The following is a 27,918-nucleotide window of genomic DNA, read 5'->3' on the forward strand; positions in this document are numbered from 1 at the left end:
TACATCGCTGACCTCTTCAAACAGTTGATTAGCAGGGGTGGCAAGAGTTGGACACCCACCAATCAGACATTGATGACCTATCTTGAGGGTAGTCATCAATATTTAAATGGCAGAGAACCCCTTTAGGCTGAACAGTTCAAATTTTGCACAATTGTAGACAGGCAACTATCCCCACAACTCATTGAAAAAAATGTGCTGTGGCCAATCGGTCATGGTGTAACAATAGAAACAATTACATGGTCTGAGATTGTCATCTGAGTGTTGGTTAATATCATTGCACTATGCAACCTTTAGTCACAGGTCCACCAACTCCAACCTTTACACATGGGTTCATCAAGTCCAACCTTTAGACACAGGTCCATCAGCTCCAACTTTTAAACACATGTCCATCAAGTCCAACATTTTGTTCTGCTTTAGGCCACCATGCTCCTCACCACCCACAACAGAAAGTCTTGGTGCTCCCATCCCATTTTAATCACGTGGGTGGTTTTTAATATTGTGGCACCTGTGGTGACTATATCCCAATTAAAGCTCTTACCATGTATTAATATGGAAATTATATTTTTCAGAAACTAAAAAACCTGTGTTTCTGCCATCTACTAACTTGCCTAAACCTGAAATTTCCTTCTCAGTGTATGGCATGGCCATAATTCCTAGACAGCATGCTTTCCTTCGCTCCTCATATTTAATCACTTGCACCTCAAAGCATCTCTGAAATTCACTCATTTCTTACAGTGGAGAAAACAGAAACCCTCATTGTAGCTTTTTCATTCATGGTCTTCCCTATTCTAAACTCTCCCTTGAATGCAGCAGTCAGGCTCATCTGTCTGTCCACCGAAGCCCCCTCTCTATGTCAGTCACTGCAGTGCTTACCCATCCACTTTACGACTGGATCATTGTATAAAAAGGCACTTTTACCTTTTGTGTCACCTCCTGTCTCCTCCTTGATTGTAAGCTCTTGTGAGGAGGCCAACACCCACAAATAACCCTCCAACTGCATAGGGGTCCATGTCTACATACAGTGCTACCTTCTTTGTGCATAGGCACTGAGAAACCATCTGCAAAATGCATTAGTGACAGTAAGCTCACATCATACCACCTTCATACTGTACCATCTGCTTCCTATAGCAATGGGTGACCTACCTCATAATTGCTTCATGTTTCATCTCTGATTCTCATAGCCGTAGAGATTTTTTCCCTCGGAAAGTGTTTTTGAAGGAATCAACAAACCAACAAGCTCTAGTTTAAAAGGTAATCAGGCTGCAATATGCAGCCTGCATGGTAAAAGACAAAATCATTAGGTTAGGCTGGCTCCCCATAGACCCTGCACTAGCCACAAGGACATGCCCTCATACTCATGAGTGTGTTGTAATTTTAAGCACATTCTTATAGATTGTAAGAGTGTTCTGGTTACAATTTGCCAAAATGATGATAGATTAAAGGTAAAAATAAAAATGAAGCTCTTTTCCTGGAGTTGGTTCATGCCACCAAAGCATGATGACTTCCCTCAAAATGAAGAAGCCCACATCCCCTCAACTCCTTTGCAAGAAAAGAATGGTATGACCAAGAATCGTATTTCTTCTGGCTAATATATATGTTAAGAGGAAAGGTCCATGAGAATAGGGAAAGCTAGGGAGCCCTCTTCCTCTATTGGGAGGCTGCAAGACCTGATTCTACGCTTTGTGCACCTTTGGTGCCAACCTTCTATTTTATTCTTCACGAAGCCTAATGCAGTGCGGTAGAAAACTGGACTTGTTTGCAGAGTGTTATGTCTCCTATCAAATATTCTATTCAATTCCCCTTGTTTTATATTAGTTCTGGTGTTTTCTTCTGTCTTTTCTTGCCATGCATCTTCCTTGTATCAGGCAGGGAATTTAGTTAAAGACATGAAAACCTGTCTCACCTCACCCAACACATTAGAAAATATGCTCCAGCTCAGGACTTGCTGAGCCACAGAACAGAAGAACATGATTTGATTTGGTTGCACATTCTCGTAATCTCAGAGAAGAGAGAAGATTATAGCTGCAAATCACAGCGTCCCGGCTGATTGTTGCTCAAGTCTTAAGCATTGCAGTGGAGGAGACGGCGCAGCCGGCAGGGCGGTGTACTGGGGATATGAATTAAAGTGAGAGTATATCCACTTCAACAAACTAAACATCTTGCAGACGACGAGCCAAGAGGACGGTTAACATGTTATACGGCTGACTAAGCCACATGAAATGAGTTGTGAAAATGCAGGATGAGTGGATTGATTAAACGTATCATCCTGCGCAGCGTACCAGAGGAAAGCAAATAGCAGAACTCACACAAGATTAGACTTTAGTAAATAAAACCTTTGCATTGTTCAAGAACCAAAAATTCTCTTTCCCGCATGGATATATTTCTACAACCAATCGAATGGTGTAGAGTGTAGGCAGATTGCAGAGCTGCTCTCAGATGGTTGCTTCTAAACATGGGTTGCATAGATGGTAACAGCAACTTGGCTCGAGGCTTTAGGAGCCCATAGTCCTCCCAGTCACATAACATTAGCAGCATAAGAAAGCAGGGCAGTGGTATGATTAGAAATGAAATGAAGAATTAAAAGGTTGGTACCCCCCCGGTTGGACCTGAAACATCAGTTCCTTACGTGGACAACCCATTGATTTCATTAGACACTGTGTAATACTTCATTTTTCCTGAGGAGGTGCTGTGGGGAAATGCAGTGGGTATTTCCATTTCATAACGTGATGGTTAGGATATGCCATCACTTTATGATAGTCAGGATCTGTTCTCTAGAACCCCACCAGTCTTGAGAATGAAGATGACTATTGTGGCCCCTGCCTACAGCGCTCCCGACCACTGACTGTGCAGGGGACTTCATTATTGGATGACAAAGAGGGCATAAGCATGCCCCTTCTATCTTAAGATAAGGTTGGGGTCCAGAGGTTGGATCTCTGAGACCCCCACTAGTTACACAATGAGCTGGGAATACTTCTTGAAATGCTTGCTCCCAGGTGTACCCACAGATTATAGCTGATTGCTGGAGGTCTAGGAGGACAACCCCTTCAATTAGACAAGTCAGAGCTTTTACACAAAATAAACTATCATATAAAGTTATAATATGTGATGGAGATGGCAATCAAATGGGAGTCCTAGACACAACCTTTGAGATAGTGCTCTTCATTTTTAAAGGGGATGTCTTATGAAGATTCTTCTAAGCAGATACTCTATTCCAATGGATGACTGTAGATTGACTCAGAAGGCAACCACAAGGGATATTTAATTCCCGTCAATCCCATGTTATTTTTGGATTGCAGTGGTTTATAAAGACAGAAATTCTGATAATAGACCGAACTTTCTGTATCTACAGCTCCCTAAGATATATAAATATATATAATTTGTGGTGGACGCAACATTATGACAGTTAGCACGAAGAGGGGGATGGAATAGAGTAACACATGATTGCAGGATCAGACTACACAGGGTTAGTTTGTAGTCTGTTACCATAGAGATGCATAGGTCTCTGTAAAAGCTGCACACGTAGACAGTAGGAAATTTCTAATACAGATTACGTCCAAAGTTGACTGATTTTTAAAGGCAAGAAAATGGGGTTGCAACAGTAGACATACCCTTTAAAGCCTTACATTTGTCAACTGGGAAGAAACTCCCACCTTATGTCACTGCAGCCTCATGAACATCAGCTGTTTGCTGGACCTCATATTAAACAGGTTGTGATTAGAGATGAGGGAATTTAATCCCACGAAGTGGAATTCGATCCGAATTTCAGGGTAAATTCGATTCGCCTAGAAGCCGAATTTCCTCGTGCTTCCTGTCAGCAAATCGATTTAACCGGAAATAGTATAAAAAACTAAAAAATTCAAACTTACCTCCTCCATTTGCTCGCGACGGGCTGCCAGCCTCCATCTTGCTTGAAGATCTCGGCCGAAATCCTATGCAGCGTGAGATTACATCATCACGCCGGTCAGCATGATGACGCAATCTCGTGCCGCTCAGGATTTTGGCCGAGATCTTCAAGCAAGATGGCGGCGGCCAGCCCGTCGGGAGTAAATGGAGGCGGTAAGTTTGATTTCCTTTTTTTTTATTGTTAATTTTATACTCATTTATGAACGCGGCATCTGAGGGGCAACCGCTGCTTCGCGATTAAGTAATTCGTCATGAAATAAAAAAAAATCTGAAATTCGGTGAATCAGCCAAAGCGAACTTTTAAGAAATTCGCTCCTCTCTAGTTGTGATCTCTTTAACATTCATCTCACCAAAGTTTCTGAATCAGGATCCCATAGTTGTATAGTACCTAGCACTGGAGCACTGGGTCTTCAACCACTGGGAAATAACAAGGTATTGACGGGAGCAATGTGCTCGGTAATGTGTTTTTCTGAAAAACCCATTTGCTATACAGTACATGCAAGATCCATATATCATACGGATCACTGATATCTAATGCAATCTCCATTTGTATTCCCTTCACTTCATGACAAATGGATGTAGAAAAACATCCATGTGTATGAGTCTGTACGAGGGAAAACTGTTATCGATCTTCCCTTTTGTAGGATGACGATATAAGAAATTGAGTTTCAGGATGACACGTCGCTGTTGTGTAATGTTCTGCACAGACGCTTTCTTAATTTCAGGACCTTGGACAGATCTCAGCAGCTATGTAGAACTCGAAAGGGGTTATCCCGTGAATCATTTTCATATTAAAAGTAACGAAAGGCTGTTAAAAGCTAATTTAATGTTATTTGCAGCTTTTGTAAAATAAAAATACATTATAATCATTTTTTGTAACTACGTGTCCCCCTTACAGGCAAGCTTTGAGCAGAATCAGTCTCCTCCCCCCTCTGGCAGCTGACAATATAATCCCTTCTTACTTCCCCTGCAGTTGGAGTGTTCTCGGCCATGCTGCCATGTTACTGCAGAGGTTCTGCTTCTTCCTTGACAAGCAGAGAAGAAAGTTATTTTTAATGACCACCCTGCAGGGAACATAGGATCAATGTGCAGAGATATGAGGAGAGTGGCTGGCTGAGGAAGGAGAGTGACCGGCACCCTGATCAATAAATGTATGTGCAAATTTACACTCTGAACACCAGGTGGAGGTCTTAATACCCCAGCGCTAGCTGCGCAGGCCTCTACATAACGTTGACGCTTGGTGTGACCTTGCTGACCATATTCCACACCAGAAAATGGCAAATGTGACTAATTGGCCGTCCATCTTCCCTGCCCACTCCATGCCCCCTTTTTCTGCCACCTCGGTAAAGACACTGATTTTGCCACAAAATCTGCACCTAAAATATTCCAAAAAGTGACGTATATTTCTTCATAAATGACCCCCCCCTTAGTCTTTCCTTTATATGTGTCCTTGGAGAGCAGAGCCACCAATGTACGTTCTTAATGGTTCTCCGAGAAGAGCAGAGGGTTATGGTGCTCTTCGGCCCCTTCATTTTGGTCCAAGGGAGTCTTAGCACCCGATCCCCCACCGGCTAAAACTTCTGACATGTCCTTATTACGTATCAACAGTTTTCTTAAATCATGGATACCTTTTAAAGGGAGCCTGTCAGAAAGAAATTCACTGTAAGAGCACGCACAGTGCCTTGTAGGGCTAGCTCCGATGAATGTAATGATACCTTTTCTTTAGAAATCCATTGCTTCATTCTGGAGAAAAAAGGACTCTTAATCCATATGTAAATGAGCATTTAAGTGCACCAAGGGTGGGGCCGAACCACTCTGTGCACCCTTGCTCCTCCTGATTTCACTTCCAGCCCCTCTCTCTCCTTGATTGACAGGGCCAAGCGAGATGACTATGAAGGAACCTGAAACTCAAGACGGTGAGTAATGAAAGCAGGAGTAAGAGTGCCCAGAGTGTCTTGGGCCCGCCCTTGGTGCACTTAACTGCTCATTTGTTTCTTTTTTCTCCAGAATAAAGCATTGAATTGTTAAGTGAAAGGTATCTTTACATCCAGCTGAACAAGCCCTACAAGGCACAGTGAATGTCCTGCCGACCGGCTCTGATTTTATAGTAGTAGAGCAGTAGTCCTCTAAGCAGGGTCCAGCAAAGTTCTGGCAAGTTCCCACTAACGGTAAAGGACTACTTCTATAGACTTTGGGAGAAAGATCGGTGATTTGTAAGATGAAGACATGTCTTTTAGCCTTCAGATTTTGCATCTTGTGATTAAGCAGGAGATGGATGCAAGTTAGGCTACATGCACACGACCGTTGTGCGTTTTGCGGTCTGCAAATCGCGGATCCGCAAAACACGGATGGCGTCCGTGCGCGTTCTGCAATTTGCAGAACGGCACGGACAGCCTTTAATATAACTGCCTATTTTTGTCCGCAAAGCGCGGACAAGAATAGGACATGTTATATTTTTTTTGCGGGGCCACGGAACGGAGCAACGGATGCGGACAGCACACGGAGCCTCTGTGGCTTGGATGCGGACCATAACAACGGCCGTGTGCATGAGGCCTTACTTAGAGAGAAAGCACCAATTCAACCAGCACAAAGTAGACACGAAAGCGAGAACATGCAAGTAACGAAGAGCAAAAGCAATAAAAAGAGTTTTCTCAAAGTAGCAAAAAGAGAACGTGAGTAGTCATTTAGGAAGGTTGCCCATTACCAGATCCATTCTACAGATGCCAACCAAAATATTTACTTGTGCCTGTCATCTGCAGAAATGGTAGGGCAATAAAAATGATCCATGGAAGCAGCTGTTAGAAAGTCTTCCAGTCACACACGCTGTTTGGTAGCTGCTAATAAATCTCCCTCTTCTATTTAGTCAGACTGAGTTTCGAGACCGTGGGAGCTTTTTCTCCTTCGCAACGAGCAGCGTTCTATTAGCATGCACTTTTCACCTGCAACAGAGAGAGTGACTATAAATTTCCCACAATTTATTTTATTTTTTTAATCTGCTATGCGAGCCCCAATAACAGCCCTAAAATGATAACAGAGAGTTCTGATTATACTTCAATAAAAAATGACTGTGCAAAAAGCAACAATCTGTAGTAAATCACGGTCATGTTAGTGCCTCTGACATTCAATCTGCAGGAAATAAAATCTTCCTTAAAGAAAAACTCCAGGCAAAACTGATGTATTGTGCAGAGCCTGAGGGGTGGAGCATGGTACAAGAATTCCAAGAATACCAAAGAGCGAGGTCATGCTGCCCCCCTGCACTAGGCACAACACGCTGTCATGCTGCCCCTCCCAGCACTTAGGCACAACACGCTGTCATGCTGCCCCTCCCAGCACTTAGGCACAACACGCTGTCATGCTGCCCCCCTGCACTAGGCACAACACGCTGTTATGCTGCCCCCCTGCACTAGGCACAACACATTGTCACGCTCCACCTCTGCTCTAGGCACAATGCACTGTTATAATACATCACTGAACTAAGCACAGCTTACTCATGCTACACCTCTGTTCTAGACACTTTCATGCTTCACCCCTACACTAGGCACAACACATCGCTATGCTCCACCCCTGCACTAGGCACAACACATCGCTATGCTCCACCTCTGCACTAGGCACAACACACCGCTATGCTCCACCCAGCACTAGGCACAACATACCGCTATAATCCACCCCTGCACTACGCACAACACCCCGCTATGCTCCACATCTGCACTAGGCACAACACATCGCTATGCTCCACCCCTGCACTAGGCACAACACACCGCTATGCTCCACCCCTGCACTAGGCACAACACACTGCTATGCTCCACCTCTGCACTAGGCACAACATACCGCTATGCTCCACCGCTGCACTAGGCACTACACACCACTATGCTCCACCCCTGCACTAGGCACAACACCCCGCTATGCTCCACATCTGCACTAGGCACAACACACTGCTATGCTCCACCCTTGCACTAGGCACAACACACCGCTATGCTCCACCCCTGCACTAGGCACAACACCCCGCTATGCTCCACCCCTGCACTAGGCACTACACACCACTATGCTCCACCCCTGCACTAGGCACTACACACCACTATGCTCCACCCCTGCACTAGGCACTACACATCGCTATGCTCCACCCCTGCACTAGGCACAACACACTGCTATGCTCCACATCTGCACTAGGCACAACACACTGCTATGCTCCACATCTGCACTAGGCACAACACACTGCTATACTTCACCCCTGCACTAGGCGCAACACACTGCTATGCTCCACCCCTGCACTAGGCGCAACACACCACTATGCTCCACCCCCGCTCTATGGACAGCACTCTGTCATGTTCCACCCTAGCACTAGGTGCAATTCATGGTCATGCTCCACCCATGCCCTAGCCACAGCACTCTGTATCAGTTTTTCCTGGCGTGTTACTTTAAGAACGCAGATTTATCTCAGAGGGCGCCTTAAATTATCTAAGATTTTGCTGTCAGCTCAGAGCTGGATTGCTAATAAGCTGCGTTAAGCAGAGCAACTCTCCACCTGCAAAAGCCTCAAAGGGAACCTGTTAAAAGCTCAACCTTCTGTTATCTCCCCTTATTAAGTTTCAGGGTTTGCTGTGTGAAAAGCTCAGAGGGGACGTCATGATATCTTTTAATAAAATGCAGCCAGGGTTTCTCACTGTCAGGCCTTGTTATAATATTCCTATAGATACTAATTAGCAACATAATATTTGCCTTGTCATAAAAGTGCCGCAGCCATGGCTGATTGTTACGGATGTTACAGGCTGAAGTAATCAAGCTCATTGGAGATGTCTGATGAAGTTTAACACTGATAAATGTAAGGTTATGCACATGGGAACGGCAAAATCCACGGCAAAACTCCACAGATAAAACATGGAAAAGGACTTTTAGATGACAGAAAACCTAACAGTGCAACCAGTGTCAGGCAGCTGCTGCCAAGGCTGAGAAGATCATGAGAAGCATCGAAAAGGGGCATGGATGTTGGAAACATCACTAGTCAGACCAGACATGGAGTGTCGTGGACAGCTTTGGACCAGCTTTAATGGGTTCAAAGACAGGCAACTAAAGTAATAACTGGAATGGGGGGACTACAGGTCCCAGAAAGGTTATCAAAATTAGGGTTATTCAGTTAAGAAAAAAGACGACTGAGGGGAGATCTAATGACTATGTATAAATATATCAGGGGTCAGTACAGAGATCTATCCCATCATCTATTTATCCCCAGGACTGTGACTGTGCGGAGGGGACATCCTCTGCGTCTGGAGGAAAGAAGGTTTGTACACAAACATAGAAGAGGATTCTTTACGGTAAGAGCAGTGAGACTATGGAGCTCTCTGCCCGAGGAGGTGGTGATGGTGAGTTCGCTAAAAGAGTTCAGAAGGGGACTGGATGTCAGCTCACCACAGTTAATTTCGTTTACCCGCTGCGTACTGTAATTCACGGTGCACGGAGAAACGCTATCTCGGCAATGGGAACTTCAGACAAGCTCCAGTACATGTGGAAAAAAACATATCCACAAAAGCAAAGTCTTTATTATCAATCCATATAAACATGAGACAGTCCACCGCCCAAAAATATCCCCTACACATTTCCAACCTATGTGCATGGTTCTTAGTCACAGCATAGCAGGGTTATGACTAAGAACCAGTGCACATAGGTTCGAAACGCGTAGGATATATTTTTTTACGTTTTTATGGATTGTTTATAAAACTTTGCTCTTAGTGTAATAATAGATTTCTGGAGAGGTCGTTGATCCAGGGAGTTATTCTAATTCCTGATTGGAGTCGGAGAGGATTTTTATCCCTAAGATGAGGAGTAGCGATGAGCGAATTGAAGCTGACGAAGTGGAATTCGATCCGAATTTCGGGAAAACTTTGATTCGCAACAAATGCGAATTTCCTCGCGCTTCGTGGTAACGAATCACAATTTTCGTAAAATGGCGGCTACACGTGTGAGAACTGAGGACATGGGGCAAGGAACTCTGGAAAGGCTGGATCACCCAGATCGACATGCCTGTCTGTAGCCAATCGGGAGCCAGCCAGCCCTGTGATGTCACAGCCCTATAAATACAGCAGCCATTTTAGATTCTGCCATTTTCCAGCGTTGAGTGCAGGGACAGATGTGTGAAGGTGCTAGGGACAGCAATAGGAAAAACCTCTATATAAAAAATAAAAAATTAAAGAAAGGATTTATAAGTGCAGGGAAAGGATAGGGAGGAATCATTTCACAGTATCTTAGTGCAGGGAGAGACGTCAGAAGGCGCTAGGGACAGTGCTAGAAAAGCGATTTACAAGTGCAGGGAAAGATTATTTGGGGATCCAAATAGCCATTAGACAGCTCTGTCATTCCAGCTTTTTGTTATTGGGCTGCAAGTGTTATGTTGGAAAGCCTTTAGTGGCTTATGTCTTAGTATCTTATTCAGTACGACAAGAAAAATATATTCGCATTTCACTTCTGCAGTTATTTCTGTTAAAAGCGTATAGGGGCGTATTACAGTACAACAAGAAAAATATATATGCACTGAACTGTTGCAGTTATTTCTGGTCAAAGCATATAGGGGCGTATTTCAGTCCAACAAAAAAATATAAGCTCAGTTCACGTCGGCGGTTATATGTATTGAAAGCATGGTTGGGAGTCAGCAGGGTGGCAGCAGTGGGAGGTCGGGACTCAGGAGCCAAACGTGCCCGGGGTAGAGCACCTGCTTCACAGCAGCCTACCTGCCCGGGAAGTAGTGGTGCAGGGGTTCACGGAAGTAGCGGCGGTAGCAGTCAGTCAGTGCTGAGGTTATATGTGTTATTTTATATTTCAGTACAAACAGAAAAATACATTCTCAGTTCACGTTGGCGGTTATATGTGTTGAAAGCTGGGAGTCAGCAGGGTGGCAGCAGTGGGAGGTCAGAAGCTAAATGTGCCCGGGGTAGAGCACCTGCTTTGCAGCAGCCTACCTAACCGGGAAGTAGCAGGTGTTCATGGAAGTAGCGGCGGTAACAATCAGTCAGTGCGGCGGTTATATGTGGTAAAATCTTTATTGAAGTATTTTGGTCGAAAACAACATTTATTCAGCGGTCAGTGCTGCGGTTATATGCGGTAAAATCTCCATTATGTCTCCAAGATAAATCTGCAGCGTGGGGGCCCCGTATGGCTTTTACACACTTTAAAAATAATCCTTCAGCGGGGCGATTAGATGCCGGATGACCTGAACGCTCCATGACCTTCCCAGGAGCTGCTGTCGGGAGCAGCGGTTCATTTCTGAGACGTCCGTATATTGCAGGGGGAATCTGAAGACCCTCTCCATCTCCGTGCTCTGTTATATGTGGTGAAATCTTTATTTCGGTGGGAAAAAAAATTGTATTTAGCATTAAGCGCTGCACTTTAGAATTATTTTGGTGGAAATACAAATTTCCACCTCCTCCATTAACTTCCTCATTTCTTCATTAGCATCGGACACACTAACTTTACACACACACCCAGCTATATATATAAGTGGTGCAAGCACCACCTAGGGGCAAATAAAGGTAAATGATACTGCCAGCCTGTTGAAGGGAACTACAGCATGATACCACAAGACATTTGATATGACATTTAGCAAGAGTTTAAAGTGCCCACATATAGCACATAGTGGGACACTGCATCAAGATGAATCAGGCGTGGATAAGCCAGGATTTCCACCCACCAATGCCTGAGGCATCAGACTAGATCATCCATGGTGCCACATCAACACTTTGACAAAAGAGACCGGTTTCTTCTGGCTACCTGCCTCAGCTACTATTCTGATGCTGCCACCCGCCTGATGCCACATATCTGATGCCAAGTGCTCCTTCTTTCACCCACCACCTTCAGCTGGTACTTGTATTGCCACCCACCTCCCCACACTGTAATTGTGCAACTTGGTGGTCTCCTGATGCTGCTTCCACCTCACCACTATGTCATAGGGCCACTCTGTGGACTTCTCATGCTGTTCCCACCCTCCCTACTTCATGACTGGGCCACTATTTTGTCATTCGGCCTGGCTGACATCATCATTTATTTGACCCTTCTTCTGATTTGTCAGAAGGAAGGAAAAATGAGACGCACAGCGGATCCTGTCTGTGTAGCAGCTATAAGGCCTGTACGGTCCCATCAGAATTGGCTTGTGATTTGGTAGCCAAAAGCAGGAGTGGGTACAAAACACAGAAGACATGCAAATATTCCATTCACGTGTCATCTCTGTTTTGGATCCACTCCTGTTTTTTTGGCATTAGCAATACTGATGGATTACTGACCAAATGCTGACCGAGTGAAGGCGGATGCTCCACAGACAGGATCCGTTTTTTGGGGGTTATTGTTCTGACGGATCAGAGGAAAAGGGCAAAATAATCAGTGACGTCAACAGAAACTTACTGCTGACACCCTCTCCTCCCTGGGGGGGCCTCTACTTGTATAAGCATTTAATAGAACAGGTTCTATAGAAATCTATGTGGAATCAGCTGACGAGGAGTGCGCTTCTTCTTGGCGCTAACATTGACCTGTAAGGCTGAGTTCACACTTGAGTTATTTGGTCAGTTTTGGCCCCGTGACTGCCCAAATAAGTGAAGTGTGCAGTGATTCTAAGAGCGACGCCTGTCATCTGCATGTCATACCGACTCACAGTATTGTGTCACTACCACAGCAGACTCCCTATGTGTGTTACTGCAAGGCACAGTGTTCTACACCCCTATAAAGGCTGTCAGCAGCCAGGAAATAGCTGTTTTTAACATAATTTGCCGCTAATTTAACAAATTTTTCGCGAACAGTTCGGCGAACTTTTGAAAAATTCGCTCATCTCTAATGAGGAGCATTGGCTTCTACCTCATGAGGGTTCTTTACTTCCTCTAGATCGACAATGCAGGATAACAGGCTGAACCGGATGGACGGATGTCACTCATCTTGGACGGATGTCTCTCATCTGCCTTATAAACTATGACGCGATTTAGAAATCTGCAGGCTTAGAATTGTCGATGAGTTCGGGATAAATCCTACAGGAAACATTCATCACCAGCTCTGTGTTTGTAGGCAATTTTGTGAATGTTAAAGACATTGTCCAATGTTAGAATTATGGTTCCAATTTATTTTATTTTTTCAGAAGCAGTGCAGCCCTTGTCCATGGGTAGTGACTAGCATTTCAGATCAGAACCATTGACTTGTACGCACGACCAGACCCGTAGAAAAGTGTGGCACTGGACCCTGGACACATCTGTAGGACAATTTTCTTAGTGCCAAAGTTGGGTGGATCGGCCTCGGGACCTTAATTCAACTTAAAGGGGTTGCTGACCTTTTTCGTACTGGCTATCTATCCTTTGGATAGGTCATCAGCATCTGATTGGTGGGGGTCCGACACCCGAGACCCTTGCCGATCAGCTGTTTGAGAAGGCAGCGGCACTCGCATTAGTTGTGATGTCACTGGCCTGTGGGGAGCAGCAACAAGGTTGCAGCGCTTCTGCGAATGCTGCTACAGCTGATTGTCGGGAGTCCCGAATGTCAGATGCCCACCGATCAGATATGGATTATCAACCCAGAGGATAGATCATCACTAAGAAAAAGGCAGATAACCCCTTTAATTATGCATAATTCCCCTGTAGAAGAATGTTTCCAATATAATTACTACCTTGAAGTTGCGTGGACCGGTCGCATGACGCCCCTCTTCTGAAAATCCATCTTCCATCAACATCATGTCCTTCACCAGGTCTCTGATGTAGGCTATGGATGGGACGTCACTTCCTTTGTGAATGGGGCCTCTGGCGCAAGCACAACCTTCTGAATCCACCTCATTTGCGCGTGCGCCAGGGAGAGGAATAGTTCCCACCCCATTCACAAAGGACGTCCCATCCACAGACCAGGACGGAAACCTAACAAAGGACATAATGTCAGAGGAAGCAGAATTTTCCGAAGAGGAGCATCACGTAACCGGGCTCACGAGTGACCGATATACGCAATGGTGAGTTTATTGGAATCGTTCTTCTACAGAGGAATTAGATGTAATTAAGGTGAGTCTGAAGGTCCCGGAAAACGCCTTTGGACTGCTATAATGATCCATTCAGATGTAGCATTCATTTCTTTTGTGTTGTGGATGACTATTTAGCCTCATATCTCTAATATGCTTCATGCTGAGATGACTGCGCTTTCTTCTGATGCTCTGGGAAATCGATGGCAAGTTGTCTCGCACATTCGTCAACCCAACCCCTTCACACCTGTTTGACTATTGGAATTGGTAAAATATTGATTTTGCCTTTGTACAGTTTTCTATGCCGTGTTGAGATGAGTATTGCCGTTAAGCCCGCATGAGCTACAGATTTCGTTCAATGGAAAAGGCTGGTTTCGGCTATTTCTGACAACCGGCGGCTCTTTCTTTCTAACTAGGTAGTATTCTTCCATCTGCAATTTCTGCAAGTCTCGGAGACTAGTGTATGCGCAGGGTGTCACGTCAGACGGCCCCTTATCAGTAGCATTTTTCTGGATCGAGGTGGTGGAGTTCTAAAGGGTTGTCCAAGATCTTGATATTGATGGTGTATCCTCAGAATAGGCCATCAATATTTGATCGGGTTTGGTCCGAAACCCAGCACCCCTGTCAATCAGCTGTTTCAGGGCAGCTCTGGCGCTGGGACTACACAGCTCCATCCATTGTGTAGTGGACAGATACCAGTCACTTTACTGGGAGCAGTGCTGCAGTAACCAGCTCCATCCACTACATAAAGGATGGAGCTTCTGTAGTTCAGGTGCCAGATACACCCGGAAAAAGCTGATCGAGGGGAGGGTGCCGATTGTAGGACCGCCTCTGATCAGATATTGATGAACTGTTGACATTTTTTAAAAATTTGCAACAAATGGATGAGATTTTTAAAAATCGTATGCACTTTGCCTGTACTATAAACATTGTAGATTTTCTGCTTGCAATTCCTCAATGGAAAATCTGCAGAATAACCACTAGTGATGAGCAAAGTTTACAAAAATTCAATTCGGCTGCTTCACCGAATTTAACAAATTTGCTTTGTGACAAATTACCTCACCACAAAGCACATTTCTTTATAAGTAGCGGGCGCAATGACGGAGAATGGTGATTGCGCCCCCCCTGTCATTGAACCCCTCAGACTCCGCGTTCACCGTTGATGGCGAAATCTGAGAATAATAGTGTGGGCTTTCTGGGGTTAAACCATTGAAAAAATGCTCACCATTTGAGCACAAAAGAGGCCGCTGCCGCCATCTTGATTGAAGATCCAGCTCAAGATCTTGCGAGATGCGTGATAACGTCATCGCACTGACCGGCGTGGTGACGTCATACGTCACAGCGCACAAGATTTCACGCGGGATCTTCAAGCAAGATGGTCGCCGCCGCCTCTTCCCGCTCAAATGGATGAGGGGAGTATGTTTTTTTTTTTTACCACCATTTCAGGGAAAATTGATTCGTTACCACGAAGCACGAGGAAATTTAGCTTTGCGGCAAATCGAATTTTCCCTGAAATTTGGATCGATACTTCGATTCCCTCAACCTTACTAACCACCGTAGGTGAATATACCCTAAGAACAGGAAGATTCCTTAAAGGGATTCTCTCATCAAGATTTTCGATATGGAGCTGTTCATATCATCCTCTCAGTCTCCATTATCTAATTAAAAATATACTAGTTTTACCAACACCTGTCCTTTCATTTTGGATAAAAAGCGGTTTTATTAATATGCTAATTACCTTACTAGCGTGCCCAAGGGGCTGTCCCTCCGGCCGTTTGTGCCCAGCCGCGCCCCTTATCTCGTAGCCCAGCGCCGCCCCACTGCTAATTATGCACTCCTCTCATCGCCGATGGTGCGCCGTAATCTCGCGCATGCGCCCTAAATCCATCTACTGGTCAGCGCACGCGCGGTGTCGTGGCAGAAGCCTCAGCGACCGAAGCGCGCATGCACCAGCTGTCTGCGCACTTTGCCCGCGGGCGTTGACCAGTGGATTTAGGGCGCATGCGTGAGATTACGGCGCACCGTCGGTGATGAGAGGAGTGCATAATTAGCAGTGGGGACGGCGATGGGCTACGAGATAAGGGGCGCGGCTGGGCACAAACGGCCGGAGGGACAGCCCCTTGGGCACGCTAGTAAGGTAATTAGCATATTAATAAAACCAATTTTTATCCAAAATGAAAGGACAGGTGGGGGTAAAACTAGTATATATTTAATTAGATAATGGAGACTGAGAGGATGATATGAACAGCTCCATATCGAAAATCTTGATGACAGAATCCCTTTAAGACGACCATACAAGTGTTGGCTTATTCAGTGCACGGCTATCTCTCCATACACATGCATGCTCGGCTTGGCTGAGCATGTATGTATGTGAAGGGGGGCGGGGAGAAAGCCTCTGCCAGACAAAAGGAACAGAAGGATTGGGCATGTTGAAATCCAAGATGGTAGAGAGTTGGGAGACCCCCATACACATCAGATGGTCGTCCAATCCTGCCAAAATCGGCAGGTTCAGCCGACATACGGCACATCTAATGTGTATGGCGGATCTGCACCTCCAAACTGATTGGTAATGGGATGCAACTGTGCAAAAACTGTTGATTAGCTGCCAAGAAAATTCCCATAAAAATTAGCACAATGGGCTGATATCTTTCCCTTCAAGGGGATCATTTCTTAAAGGAATTGCTCTCTGCTCTGTGTGCAAATTTTTTTTATTCAGACTGCAATTTATTTTTTTTTAAAGAAAAAATATCCTTCGTACAAAAAGTACAGGCTGTTCCCCTGATTGATGTTATCTCCCTTAATGCATTCACGGGAAAGGTCGTCCGGTTATGACATTTTCTACACTCGGAGATTCCGCGGGGATCAAGCGGCTCCATCTACTTACACCTCCGACAACACGCAGCATTTTTAATCCGCCCGTCATGCCACTTATTGAATATTTGGAATCGGAAGCCCTCATGTGTTCAGAATAATAAGTTTAGGCAGTCGCCCTCCGCCATGTCAGGAAGCGCCAAGTCTCAGCGGCGTCTGGTGACTTAGTCACTCATTTTCAGATTAACGCTACTGGGTTGAATGGTGCAGGATTTATGATATTACGCTTGCTGCGGTCGTATAAATGGGAACAGTCTTGCAGTATAATCATTGCGGAGGCAGATGTACATGGAGACTGAGTCCAAGAGCGGAGGAGAAAGCCAGAGAAATCTCTGCAACAACCTGGAGTAAAATCACCCAAAAGTACAGCAAAAAACGGTCTCTCGGAGGAGTGGCCCCCGCAGAAGAGGTCAAAATACGTAGACAAGTATACGGGGTCCATGGGGTGGTTTTCATCAAAAGGTGTTTTCGGACAGGATTCATTGTATACAGAGAATACACCTAAAAAAATGAAAATCAGACATGATATAGGATATAACAAGTATCATTTCTCATAGGTGTGTCCTTTTTGATGCAGCTGTTTACCTATCACAGCTCAGGGGGACATGTCCTTTCTGCTGCAGCCCTCTCCCTGTCACAGCTCAGAGTGTGTGTTCTTTCTCTGGCGGTGTGCCTGTTCTGCTGCAGCTCTCTCTTTCTGTCACAGCTAAGGGGACATGTCCTTACTCTTGAAGGCCTCTCCCTGTCACAGCTCAGGGGATATATTCTTTCTCAGGGGACATGTCCTTTCTGCTGCAGCTCTCTCCCTATCACAACTCAGGGAGCATGTCCTTTCTGCTGTAGCCCTCTCAATATCACAACTCAGGGAGTGTGTCCTTTTTGCTCTAGCTCCCTTAATATCAGGGGAGTGTGTCCTTTTTGGTCTAGCTCTCTTACTATCAGCTCTTAGGGGAGTGTCCTTTCTGCTGCAGCTCTCTCCCTGTAGCTGTCACAGCACAGCAAATAGGGCTGGTGACAGTTGAAGTATGGAACTAACCATGTGCAACCACCTCATCGATGTTACTGAGGTGGACGGAGAAATAAGAAAAAGAACAAACAGCAGGTGGCGCTATACAGATACATTTTATTCAATAACTAGGTGGCTATACTACATTTTTAAATACATGCAATTACAAAAGTATTTAGATCCAGGGGCTGGATCAGGACAGATTCCCTTTAATAACCGCTCGGTATTTAACCCTTATATAGGCAGATATGGTTCTGGCGGTGTCCCTGCTGTGTACAAAACACAAAATCAGGATGAGCACAAAAAACAAAAGCCACATCACAAGCTGCTGTAAAATAATGAAAAATGCAATTGACTTGAGAGTGGCTCGGCTAGGACAGACACAACGGGGAGATGATGGATTCTGCTCAGAACGTTTGTCACAATGTTGGCTGTGAGAAAGAATGTGTGTTATTAAAAGGCTGATTTATGGCCGGTTTTTAGTGTTTGCGTGAAGGCGGCTTTTTTTTTTTTTTTTGTCTCCTGACTGAATGTATATTCTTCTGCCTTCTGGCAATAGTTTTGAATGTGATTCATACTGCTGCTCTCTGGTCTCTCAGATTCTGCCTTGAAGTTAAAACTGCAGAGAAATTAGGAACTAAATGTTATAGAGATGAAAGGAAGGAGCCATTCGGTAGCCTTTGGGGGGGCAGATTGAGCACTAAAAATGTGCATAAAAAGTGCATTGTGGGGGAGCGCGCCAACTGGTCTGAGAACGCGCTTCGTTTTGCGCACCCATCATGTGTTTGGAAGGTGAACGGTTTTGCTTGGTTTCAGTGCAAATGCTCTTCTTGGACCGATCAGTGAGGTCATGATATGTAAAACTAACATAGGTTTTAAAGTGCTTACATCATAGTAACATAGTAACATAAGTTAGTAACGTAGTAACATGCAGTAGTTACATAGTAACGTACAATAGTAACATAGTAACATACAGTAGTAACATAGTAACATGCAGTAGTAACATAATAACATAGTAACATACAATAGCAACATAGTAACATGTAGTAGTAACATAACAACATAGTAACATACAGTAGTAATATAGTAACATATTAACATGCAGTAGTAATATAGTAACATACAGTATAAACATAGCAACATGCAGTAGTAACATAATAACATAGTAACATACAGTAGTAATATAGTACCATACAATAGTAACATATTAACATGCAGTAGTAACATAGTAACATGCAGTAGCAACATGGTAACATACAATAGTAACATCGTAACATGCAGTAGTAACATAGTAACATACAATAGTAACATAGTAACATACAGTATTAACATAGTAACATGCAGTAGTAGCATAACAACATAGTAACATACAGTAGTAACATAGAAACATGCAGTAGTAACATAGTAACATACAATAGTAACATAGTTACATAAAGTATTAACATAGTAACATGCAGTAGTAACATAACAACATAGTAACATACAGTAGTAACATATTAACATAGTAACATACAGTAGTAACATAGTAACATACAATAGTAACATAGTTACATAAAGTATTAACATAGTAACATGCAGTAGTAACATAACAACATAGTAACATACAATAGTAACATATTAACATAGTAACATACAGTAGTAACATAGTAACATACAATAGTAACATAGTTACATAAAGTATTAACATAGTAACATGCAGTAGTAACATAACAACATAGTAACATACAATAGTAACATATTAACATAGTAACATACAGTAGTAATATAGTAACATACAGTAGTAACATAGTAACATGCAGTAGTAACATAATAACATAGTAACATACAATAGTAACATAGTAACATGCAGTAGTAACATAATAACATAGTAACATACAATAGTAACATAGTAACATGCAGTAGTAACTTAATAACATAGTAACATGCAGTAGTAACATAGTAACATGCAGTAGTAACATAATAACATAGTAACATACAGTAGTAACATAATAACATAGAGTAGTAATATAGTAACATACAGTAGTAACATAGTAACATGCAGTAGTAACATAATAACATAGTAACATACAATAGTAACATAGTAACATGCAGTAGTAACATAATAACATAGTAACATACAATAGTAACATAGTAACATGCAGTAGTAACTTAATAACATAGTAACATGCAGTAGTAACATAGTAACATGCAGTAGTAACATAATAACATAGTAACATACAGTAGTAACATAATAACATAGGGTAGTAACGCGCCCATCCAGCTCAGCCGTTTTCCTGCAGTTAGCATAGGATACAGTATATTTACTTTTCCAACCATCACTTTATTGCATCGAAAATAGTAAAAATAGCTATTTTATTTAGAAATCTCTTACCATATTTATGTCTCCAGCTCCTATGCAGACATGTGTGTCTCCATGGTGACAGGCAGTGTTGAGCGAATCAAAGTCCACAAAGTGGATTCGATCTGGATTTCAGGGAAAATAAAATTTGCTGCGAAGCAGAATTTCCTCGTGCTTCATGGTAGGGAATCGATTTTCCCTGAAATGATGTAAAAAAAACAAAGAAAATCATACTTAACTCATCCATTCGTTTGCGGCCGCCGCCATCTTGATTGAAGATCTGGCACGAAAACCCGTGCGCGGTAACGTACAGTATGAAGTCACCACGCCGGCAGACACGATGACGTCATCTTGGGCCGTGCGAGATTTCAACCACGAGCAATTTCTACCTGAAGTTTGTAGGATTTCCTCCTTATAAACAATGTATTGGGGAAAGTTCCAGTGCTGTATCTAAGTCTACATGCTGTGGCCTGCTGGGGACATAAACAGGAGCAGACCGGGAACTTAAAGTGGCCATGGGAAGCAACCTAACATGGTCCCATGTTGGAGGGGGGTCCAACTGGACAGCAGGCAGAGGCAACATAAGTAGGCAGGGATAACAGAAGGAGGCAGGGCCAGCAACAGCTCAAAATACCACCCCAGCAGAACCAAATACCACAGCGAAGCACAAAATACTGCTGCCCGCTGCAGTATTGGACTATTCAGTTAACTTCAGGACAACTATACGTTCTAATTCAGGAAGGTTCCTGCAGTCGTTGACCAGGTGCATAAGTACCTGATACTCCTAGCATTAATTAATGCTGAGAGAATCAGATTGTTATGTACCTGGCCATCTGGTTTTATAGACCTTATGGCCAGGGGTGGACTGGCCATAGATCCTACAAGGAATTTCCTGGTGGGCCAAAGTCCAGGGGTTTGCCTGTGCCCTCTTCATGGGTGGACCTCTGAACGTTGGCCCACTGGGAAATTTCTCTGTAGGGTCTATGGCCAGTCTGCCTCTGGACATAACGTCTATAAAACCGGATGGCCAGGTACATAGCAATCTGATGCTTTCAGCATTAATCAATGCTAGGAGTATCAGGTACTTATGCACCTGGTCAACAACTGCAGGAACCTTGCATAACACTTGGTTAATTATGAAAAACAATAACTATGGCAGGGATGGACTGAGAGTCATCGGGCCCTGTGCTTTAAAGCGACCTGTCACCAGGTTTTCCACTTACAAACCAGTATATATTTATACTGTATCTATTAATCCATACTAGCGATGCCTTAAAGGGGTTGTCCTAGATTAGAAAAACATGGCTGCTTTCTTCCAGAAATATCTCCACATCTGTCCACAGGCTGTGTGGCATCACATTCACTAACTTCTACTTAGCTGAGCTGCACAGGCACAACCTATGGACAGGTGTGGGACTGTTTCTGGAAGAAGGCAGCCATATTTTTCTAATCCAGGAAACCCTTTTATAATCTGACATATGAACTTCTACACTGTATGTTCACAGGACACTTCTGGACCTTCCAAGTGTCCGTAGAATTGTCCCTAAGCCAGCTCCTTGGTTGCTGTGGATGGTGTCTCCAACGTTATCCGTAATGCTGCATGCGCATTGGGTTTTCCCTTTTGTTGGGCAAGGAATCATCATCGTTCTGTTCATGCACTGGTCCCTGTTTCAATTTTGGCACATACACAGAATGACAATGATGATGCCTTTGCCCATAGAAGAGAAAACCCACTCTTCATGCATCAGTTCTGTGCTGGCTGGCATTTTTCATAGCAGTCAAGGGAACAGGAGCGGGCTTAGGGATGAGTCTACTAGGAAGATCCAGATACACCCAGCGTTGGACTGGCCCACCAGAGAACCAGAGGATCCCCTGTTGGGCCCAGACTCCGATGCCATGGTGGGCTCCAAAGGTCCAGGAGAAATAAAAATCAGTTAGAGCTACCTTTGGAACCAATCACTCGGCATTATCTAAACAGGTTCAAAATCCTGTGCTTATTCATTTCTCACCATATCTTTATAGATTGGAGTTCCGTGTTTTCTGATGCAGAGCTCCAAATCTCTCATATAGACATGCTGGCAGCTACCTGTCATTGAAGAGTATGCAGTTAGCTCCTAAGCTCCCTCTAGTGGCTGCAGGCAGCCAGTATGTTATCTTTTAAATCTATATGTATGTGGGGAATTTAATGCCATGAGAATAAGAATTTTCCTTTATAAATCATCTTGAAATCAAAAATTTGCAGGTTGCTAACCAATTCTATTTCTTGTCTACCATTATCTCAATGCTGTGAAATTCAAATAACACCTTCTGCATGGCTAAAATAAGGTAATCCAGGTTTATATCATCGCATTCAACGTCTATATTTGTCCTTAGCTTTTTATTTTAGCGAGTTGCCTACCACCGTCGCTCTCGGAACACTTGCAATTAAGCTCTCAGGAAAAATAGAGATCTCTTTGTTGGTCCTTGCGAGCAGCGAGGCTCTTGGAGATTTAGATGATGTAATATTCATTTCTTTTTTTTTTTTTCAATTGCCATCACAGTGGTGTGAAATCGAAATGCTGTGGGTAACGATTCTCAAGTGAGATGGATCACCAAGAAAGTTTTAACTATTCTTATAATGTTTAAAGTAAACTCCAAGAGTCAAGTCTCCGCTGAGACGTGACATTTCCAAGTCAGAGGCTTTTTCCGCATTGGGAAGCTTATTAGATATGCTTCAATGACTTCAAACTACATTGATCAGACTGTCTTATAAGGCAGTTCACTGTGCGGCTTCCAGCAAATATTGTTTTACAACAACCTTGTACAGTAAGTCTCTAGAGCAGAAGTAAACAAGAACATAACAGTGCGGAATAAGTAAGGAAGTTACAGGAGAGGAGAAGACGCTGTAGATGAGGGCATCGTTGTTATGGCTTCTTCAGCTCTTAAAAAAATCAACTGCACCGCTTGGTAGGAAAATCCAACTGGCATGACATAAAGCTAAAGAGTTGTAATTTTTTATGGGTCCAAACAAGTAGAAAAAAATAAACATTAGCACAATATTAGGAAAGGTCAAAAACAATTTTAAGACATTGTTGGAGAACTGAAGATAACTTGTGGAGGACTATCAATAAGGCCCCCCTCTATAACCAGGAAGACAACTATTTCTTCCATTGACATCCTGAAGGTATATTGACATCCTGAAGGTATATTGACATCCTGAAGGTATATTTCTCAATGGTCTAACACTATTTGAGTCTATCAGAACAGCAATGGAAAAGGTCAACAGTAGTCTCAAGACTTCATTATAGAAATGGAGATGCCTTGAGAAAAACGATTCGAAAGGTCATTCTCGAAACCCAATAAGTCTAATTTGTCTTCCATATTCATTGGTTGAGTTGACATCCTGAAGGTCTCATACACCAAAGAAATCCCAAACCTGGTCTTATTTTGGTATTTCTCAATAGTCTAGCATGATATGAGTCCGATCACACCAGTAAAAAAAAATCAGGACAGCAGTGGAAAGTGTCAGTTACAAGATGTCATTAGAGAACACCGGAGATGTCTTGTGGAAGACTATCAATAAATGACCCGGAGACCAAAGACATCCAATGTTTCCTCCAAATTTAGAATTTATCAGAAACTTATCAGAAAATATCAGAAATTTATTAGAAACATTTAGTAGCCTCAAACGTTTATCAGAAACATTCACTAGCCTCAAACGTTATAAAGGTGCCAGACTAACTGCATTTTACTGAATGGTCTACAATTGTAAATTTTTAGTTGGCACTACCTTATGTGTTCTTGCCATTGCTGCCAATAAGGCTCTCTTCACATTAAATTTGAGCCTTCCATTAGAGGCAAACATCTAGAGGCTCCCCAGACCTACACTTTACCTCCGATGGAAAGTTCCAACACATAACACTGTATAAGCACATAGTTGCTCATAGGGTTGAATTGTTAAAATAAATGTGTTTGTTTTCTTACTTGATGCCTGTCACATTGTGATATGGGAGGGAACACCACACCGACAACAGGAGGGAAGGGAAAAGGAACTAGGCCTCAAAGCTAGAGAAAGGGAAATGGTCACCAACTATGGAAACCCTAATCCTAGCCCTGACTCCTATCCATATGAACGGACCTTGAGGGTAGGAAAGTTCATACACTGTAACCTAAGACCCTGGAAACCATAGATAGCCCTGGAGTAGTGTCTGGGCTTGAGACGGCCTGTTCATTTCTAATATGAAAGAACCAGCATCTCCCTGAGGCCTAGTAACAAAAGACAGAGGGGAAACAAAACAATATGAAAAGGAAGTAACACTTAACTTCTGAAGTAAATGGACGAGCAGGAACTCAGAAGAGGACCACACACCAGCACTTCCAATACCAAACTGAAGTTATGAACCGCATAGCATGATGGGTGAAGCCAGACTAAATAGAGGAGTAGTAATGACCATTAAGCTACACCAGAGACAAGAGGTGTGGTCATACCAGCAACAACACTGAAAACAAGTGATACCAAGAAGCTGTCAGATCACATCACGTGCAGCCAGTCTCTTAGATCTTTTGACACCTGTCACGTTAGAGACCGTGACAATACCTCTGAATGGAGTTTTGAGGTCAGATTCCTTACAGTAAAAAAGTTATAACAAAGCATAATGGCCCAGTTGATTGGGGTCCTATGAATATGGTCACCATATGAGCCAGGAGTCTCATTCCTGCTAGTTCGGCTGATATAAGACAAAGCCAAAGTAGAAGTGACTTGAGTATCGATGGAAATAAAATGATTTTTGCCCTATGGAGATAGTTAAATTTTTTTGGTGTCAGTTTGAGGCATGGATTAAAGTATCCCTTGGAGTCAAACAGAAGAAGCCAAATTGACAGAGAAGACACTGTTGGAGAGACATGTGTTTTGGTAGATTAAAAATTATCACTTTTCAACCAGTGCTGATTATCTGATTTTTGTGAGTTCAATTGCCCATGTGTGTCTATAAATATAATACAATAATTGCTTTTTCTAAAGGCAGAACAATGTTTTTTTTTTGTCGTTTTATGGTGGATCTTTCTAGATAGACACCCTTGACATTGAGTAACGGTGAGAATACTTATAGCCATTCATGAATAACCTTGGACATCTGAAATAAATGCCAATCCATTTAGTTACTCACGGTTGTTCTACTTCTTGCTACAGAATCAATTAATTCAGAACAAAGGATTGTTTGCTCTTTAATTCCAGATCAAACAGATAATTTACTTAGTATAATATCTCTTCCGAAGCAGCACTTCACCTACTGACAGAGCTAAGTGGTGTAACTCTGTGTAGGTCTATTTAGGTCCATCCAATACCGAAAGGCTTTATTGACTATGTGTCAGGGTTGTGTGTTTGCTGATGTATTGTGATGTGTTCTACATTAAACATATTGAGGTTGTGCAGCCTCCGGATCATTGGCAACCATTGATTGATCGATTTATTTGACATAACTCAAGTTCTTCTCCTCAACTCCCCCAACGCAAGTAGTTTTAAGCTTGAACACACTCAATGTCTACTCAATCTTATTGGTGTCCTTATCTCCTGCTGTTTCAATTCACAGCAAGTGCTTAAAAAGTTAGTGTTCTGGTAACAGAAAATTACACTCAAATAATCTATAAAAGTTCCTCTAGCATAGGATTCCTTCCAGCTGTGAAATCCCTATTCCTTCCACGAAATGACTTCCCTCAGTAGTGCTCTCAAAGACCAGGGATGTACTGTGTTCTTGGTGTTCACATTACAAATGAAATCTGTTCGGTTTGGACGTCAGATGTAATTGCATTGAGTTTCTCCTATAGGTTTGCTGGCCAGTTCAAGGTTAGTGGTCTTTGTCTAAGGAAAAAATAAGAGGGAAAATACAGTCATCAAACCTAAATGTATGAATGTGGCCACCTTAAAGGCTATGAACACCTTCAAAGCAACTTTATTTTTATGATTGCATTTTACTCATTTTGGGCTAAAAATCTTTTTTTTTAAATGTGTCTTTACAAAAAAGAAAAAATTCAGCAGTCACTTTGTGCGTCCAGTCATGTTGCTGTTCTGTCGGCTCTGACTCCTGACACTCATTATAGGTAAATTCTTCTCAAACTGATAAGAATATGGCTTAAATACATGTTTAGGAGCTGTAAGGAATTTAGGGGCTAAACATGAGTCTGCCATCAGAGCAGCAACATGACGGGACTACAAAGTGACAGGTAGGCTGAAATTTAACCCTATAGGACAAAAACTGTTGAAAATAAAAAAAAAAGACCAGTTGAAAAAATAATTTTAGCCTAAAATGAGTAAGATGCAATTGTTTAAAAAAAAAAGGTGTACAGCTTTTACATAGCCTTTAAGTTTCTGCAGATTTTGTTAAAGGGCATCTGTCAGCAGTTTTGTACCTATGACACTGGCTTATCTGTTACATGTGCGCTTGGCAGCTGAAGACATCTGTGTTGGTCCCATGTTCATATGTCCCCACATTGCCGAGAAAAATTAAAGTTTTATTATATGCAAAAAAAAGCCTCGAGGAGCAACGGGGGCGTCACAGTTACTCCTAGAGGCTCAGCTGACTCTGCAACTGCTGCTCCCTCTGTACTTTGAGTGACAGACGTGATCATGTTTACACTGTGAATCAAAGTGCAGAAGGTGCAGCAGTTGCAGAGAGAGCAGAGCCTCTAGGAGTAATGGCAACGCCCCCGTTGCTCCTAGAGGCTTGCATATATTAGAACTACATTTTTCTCAGCTATGCGGGCACATATAGACATGGGACCAACACAGATGTCTTCAGACGCCAAGTGCACATGTAACAGGTCAGTCAGTGTCATAGGTACAAATCTGCTGACAAATGCCCTTTAAGGATTCAAATTTTTGAAGATTAATATTACATTATTGCAACATGCTGGCAGAAGCCTTGGAAGTCTGCAGTTGACATCACAACCATCAGGTGACCACGTAAAGAGACACATTTAGCATAAACATCTCCTGACATGAAGTCATGTTTTCAAGCTCATCTTTTCATCTTGAGGAAAGGTAAATATGGACACATGTGTTGTTTCTTGGTTCCAGGCTGTTGGTGGACCTGTTCGACCATTTCATTCTGATCATCATTTGATATGGTTACAATTCTTTATTTTGGATCATTCCTACTAGAAGGATTCCTGAAAATGAGCAAATCACCTAAGTGTCCCTCCAGCAATCAGCATTAATCTATTGGGCAGTAAGTGTTCAATTTCCCTGCAGTGCCTCCACAGGAGAAGCGAAACATTGCACAGTTTCCATCTAGATCAGCAGGTTGTTTATGCAATGCAGAAGAATACAGAACCTAGAGAGCAAGAGATGTTGGAGTAGCTTGAACCAGGAGGAGTAGCTTGAACCAGAGGAGCACCCTCCTCCCTTGTAGGGTATGTGAAAATGGGTTTGATGATTTGGAGAACCTCTTTAAAAATACATCCTAATGATGATTCATTCTTCCAGATCTGCTCCAAACATGGTCTTCTGCTGGATCTTTTTTGTATTGGAGCCCATTGTTGTGTCACACCTTGGACCCTCTACTAGAACTTTGAAATTCAAAGCCAAGTCTTTCATGCAAAAGTTTTTGATAGCATGTATACAATATAACGTATTCACAACCTTTGGGCAGGTTTCCATGTTGTATACTGTGTAGCAATGATAAGGATCACACACATTTGGTTTCAGAATAGACTCAGATTGAGAAATAATAGAAAAATTGTATTGGAGATAGTCAACATTTTTGCATTTCCAGATGTGGACTGTCTACAATCCGAACTAAATGCATCATGATTATAAAATACTAAATACCGGAAGGCAGTTCACCCCTTTGAAGTCAGTAGGTT

At 43.0% G+C, this 27,918-nt stretch overlaps 1 protein-coding gene and 1 long non-coding RNA gene across 3 annotated transcripts in view; both read left to right on the forward strand.

The window, feature by feature from the left end:
• The window catches only part of NEGR1 (neuronal growth regulator 1), a 505,555-nt gene that overhangs the window by 308,617 nt on the left and 169,020 nt on the right, over window positions 1–27,918 (forward strand). The window lies entirely within an intron of this gene.
• Window positions 9,170–27,918, forward strand: part of LOC120978947 — a 20,553-nt gene continuing 1,804 nt past the window's right edge. The window contains exons 1-3 of the long non-coding RNA XR_005774214.1: window positions 9,170–9,296; window positions 10,366–10,373; window positions 17,601–17,607. This is a non-coding gene — a long non-coding RNA (uncharacterized LOC120978947). The remainder of the gene's footprint in view (window positions 9,297–10,365; window positions 10,374–17,600; window positions 17,608–27,918) is intronic.

Source organism: Bufo bufo, chromosome 9 (genome assembly GCF_905171765.1).
Source record: "Bufo bufo chromosome 9, aBufBuf1.1, whole genome shotgun sequence".
NCBI classification, from domain to species: Eukaryota; Metazoa; Chordata; class Amphibia; order Anura; family Bufonidae; genus Bufo; species Bufo bufo.